We start from the raw sequence: 4,075 nt of genomic DNA, 5'->3' as shown, positions 1-4,075 counted from the left end.
ATATATATATATATATATATAGCGGGCTTCATTCACTTTCCGTCTGTTCTCAATGTTTTGGTCGGCCCGAAGCTATAACAGCTGACACTTACCCAGGGTGCTGAAGCTAAGTGGTTAGGAAAGGGGGAAGAATATCATAGAATAGGATTCTCGGTTCTTGATTCAACATATTAGCTTCAAATTTATGCACATGCTAAGTAATTGCGGAGGAGGAGATAAGTCGATTACACGGACGTCAGTACTCAGCTTGTAACTATTTCATCAACCCCCGAGAAGATGAAAGGCAAAACCGACCTTGACAGAATTTGAGCTCAGAACTTGAAGATGGAAAAAATGCCAATAAGTATTTTTCCCGGCGTGATAAAGATACTGCGAGCTCCCCGCTTTCTTGGTTCAGAATATTATCATTCATTGTCTAATTTGAAGCTATACGTTGAATAACTAAATCTTCCACTATTATGTCTTATTATTTCATTACATAGGCATTTTAGTGGACCTTCCATCATTTCTGAGGATCATATTTCCAGTTGTTCAAACAGAAGTGCTACCTAGTCATTGCTTTATAGTATGAGCGTATGAGCCGCAGTCGGATTCAATCTGTCTTGCTCTCACAATTGCTGCGTCAGCAATGTCATTCCCAAAGCTCAATGCAGCTCGTGTCTCTGATAAAAAAAACAAAAAACACTTGTGTAACAGATCACACGTTAAAAGTGAACCCGGAATCACATGATTATGAAAACTTCTTCTTGTCCGTACATGCTTGCTTCAATACAAATGCATCACACATATAAATCACCATTTTAACTAATTTAAATTAAGACAGCAGTTATGGACACAGCACTCTCTTCTTCAACAAAAACATCCACACAAATGCACACCCAACGCACACAACACTCAACCCACACACATGTACATAGTATACTCTTATCAAATTTGATGTGATGCATACTTTTTAGTTTTAATACAAAATTGTAAAAATGTAACGTCTATGATTTCTTTCATAAATATTCAAGTCCTTTTAATTTAAACGATCGAAAAGTCTCTAGTTACTCGATTTCTCTATAATAGTGTATATGCAGAAAGAGAATTAGAGAGAGAGAGTAAGACAGACGGACGGGCAGGAAGAAAAAAAGATAGATAGATAGATAGATAGATAGATAGATAGATAGATAGATAGATAGATAGATAGATAGATAGAAAGATAGATAGATAGATAATTGTGTAGTATTAATATACTATGTAAGCTGTAGGGAGAACCTTTTTGTCCGCACTTAAGGTGTCTGTGAATATAAAAAAGTTTTTGTTAGACATACAGGGAGAAATTTTAGACTGACTGTTGTTAATAGTAAAAAAATTATGTGACATAGGTTGCAATCAAATACAAACATTTGGATCTTGTTTCTGAAAAAGAAACTTTGTTTCCCATCTTTCTTATGGATATACATAGAAACTTCGTTGATAAAAATTTAGCAAAGACATTGCAAATTGAAGCATGGATGTTGTTTTATCCTGATTTCAATTTCTCGGTGTTGCTTCAATAGACTATATCAACCGTTCATGATGTAAATGTATTTTTATCTTTGAAATTTAATAAATATACTTCAGTTGCTATTTCATTTGTTACGGTGTATGCTGAAAATAAGATATTTATAATTTAACTTTGATGTATTTTGAGTTCAATATACATCAAAACACTGCTTATAATTCTGCAATATATTTAGTTCCAAATTTTATTTAGTTTTAATATATCAGAATGCTATACAATATAAATAGTGTATGGTATAAAATATATATTAGAAAAAAAAACAAACCAAAAGCCGAGAAATTTCAGTTTGAATAATATAGTAACGCAACATGACAATTTCCTCAAAGTAAATAGTGAAAAAAGAATAAAACGAAGACAACATACAATGTTAAAGTTTTCTCTTTTATGAAGAATATTTGCTTTATATTTCATTAATTTCTATCAAAGAAAACAAACAATTCGATGAGTTTACGAAGTCAAACATTTGTGTCAAAATGGAAATCACCATAGACTTTAATTTCATTTATTTTCCTTCTTAAACACATAATTGAAAAATTACATTCAAACAAACTACTCACAACATAATTAATTGATTTTTCAACACATGCCTCAAAAGGTGAAGGCTGAAATATTTATCTATTCTGTTTTCTGAAACCATATATGTATATATGTTAACATATTTCGTTTTCTTAGTGATATTAATATATTTAGAACTGCAGCAATATACTGTATGTCTAACAAAAACTATATTCACGGACACCTTAAGTGCGGACAAAAATATTTATCCACGTATAAAATTATTACTGAGGAAAAGAGAATGCTATAACATACCTGCATCATACTTCCATTATATCTCATTGATGTCTACGTGTTCCAAATATATGTTACAAGTTTACGCACGCACACACCCACACATCACAGACCCATATATTAAGATCTATCTTTCTATCACTCACTCAGTTTATATATATATATATATATATATATATAACTACATAAATAATATTTTTATAAAAAAACCGGAACGGCTTTACGGGTTACGGAGAGAAAGCTAGATAGGTAAGGTAGATAGATAGATGCCCGTTGGCATATGACGCAATAAGTTAAGAGCGCGGGTTACTAACCTTAAGATTCCGAGTTCGATTCCAGGTAGTGACCTAAATAATAATAATAATAATAATAATAATAATAATAATAATAATAATAATAACAACAACAACAACAACAACAACAACAATGAAAAACACTTTATGAATGAGAACCCAGGTTCGAAATTTCCCCAAAACACCTGATGAAGGCTGGAGAGTATATAGCCGAAACGTTCTGTTAACAACAACCAAGATGAGGACAAATATCTGTCAAATGTAAATAATGTACATAATTCCTCATCTCTTAAATATAGAACTCTGTTATCGTAAACTTATTTTAACTAATCTAAATGTCAGGTATGCCTAAACACTGCTAGGGGCTGATAGTGCTGAGTCTTGTCCGATGGCGCTGTTCAGTCAATGTTGTTGACTCTGTTCTAGTTAAATCTACGTCTTTAAATCTGTCCAGAGTTACCGCTTTTCGGTATTTCTACATTGATAACAGCCAAAGTGCTAGAAATATAGCGCTTGGGAATCTGACAGGGGCAGCACCGGCTTTTAGTGAAATTTCTATCTGCTGTAACTGCAGTCAATGTGAAATAAGAGAAAAATATTTCAAATGGTAAGGAAAAATACAGAGAGGAGAATTTAAATGGCAAGAAGGAATGAAAGGGAAGATATATTATTTATTCAATATATAGTGGTAGTGAGGGTAGAAAAGAGGGAACGTTTATGAAAGTTAGGGGAAAAACGGGTTGGGGTTGTTGCTATTTGTATTTTGAGAATAGATTTAGTGATCGATGTTTGCAGGTAAAAATTATACGTTCTTCCTACACCTCGATCCCTGGAGGAATTGTGCGAGGTTATCTTTCATTGCCATTCCACTCTCAAAACCAGCTGTTGTGCTCCGGTTATACTAACACATATTAGCATACTAACAACCACTTGTTATTAAAATTTATTGTAATAGAGAAATACGCAATGACTATTATTATGCCTTGTCTTATATATATATATATATATATATATATATATATATATATATATAGATAGATAGATAGATAGATAGATAGATAGATAGATAGATAGATAGATGGATAGATAGATAGATAGATAGATAGATATATACTCACACGACTAAGTGGACAAACGAGTGAAGGGCAATCAACAAATTTTATTGGGAGCTACATGTACGTATCAAAACAGTTTCATTCAAATTCGTTGGTACTCTTGAGTTTCAAGTGTGATGCTAGCCGTCCGCAATTTTTAATTTCAAATACAAACTGCCTGACGATTAGCACCTCACTCGCTTGAGACTGAAGGGTACCAACGAATTTAATTCGGGCGGGATTAAAAAATCGCAGTAGATACCGCTGGAACGGTCAGCCATGTTAAAGTAGCTACTAATATATATATATATATATATGTGTGTGTATATATATATATATATATATATATATAT

General features: G+C 32.4%; 1 long non-coding RNA gene across 4 annotated transcripts in view; it reads right to left on the bottom strand.

Moving 5' to 3' along the window:
* LOC128248873 (uncharacterized) overlaps positions 1 to 2,521 on the bottom strand; it is a 43,418-nt gene extending 40,897 nt beyond the window's left edge. The window contains exons 1-2 of one of the 4 annotated variants that reach the window (XR_008265002.1): positions 2,357 to 2,521; positions 1,910 to 1,963 (exon numbers count right to left, since the gene is read on the bottom strand). This is a non-coding gene — a long non-coding RNA (uncharacterized LOC128248873). The remainder of the gene's footprint in view (positions 1 to 1,909; positions 1,964 to 2,356) is intronic. The other 3 variants (XR_008265005.1, XR_008265004.1, XR_008265003.1) reach the window with 3 other exon arrangements.
* Between the last annotated feature and the right edge of the window lie 1,554 nt (positions 2,522 to 4,075).

This window comes from Octopus bimaculoides, chromosome 10 (assembly GCF_001194135.2).
Source record: "Octopus bimaculoides isolate UCB-OBI-ISO-001 chromosome 10, ASM119413v2, whole genome shotgun sequence".
Taxonomy (NCBI): domain Eukaryota; kingdom Metazoa; phylum Mollusca; class Cephalopoda; order Octopoda; family Octopodidae; genus Octopus; species Octopus bimaculoides.
The sequence above is the reverse complement of the archived record's forward strand: the minus strand, read 5'-3'. Positions and strand labels throughout refer to the sequence as shown.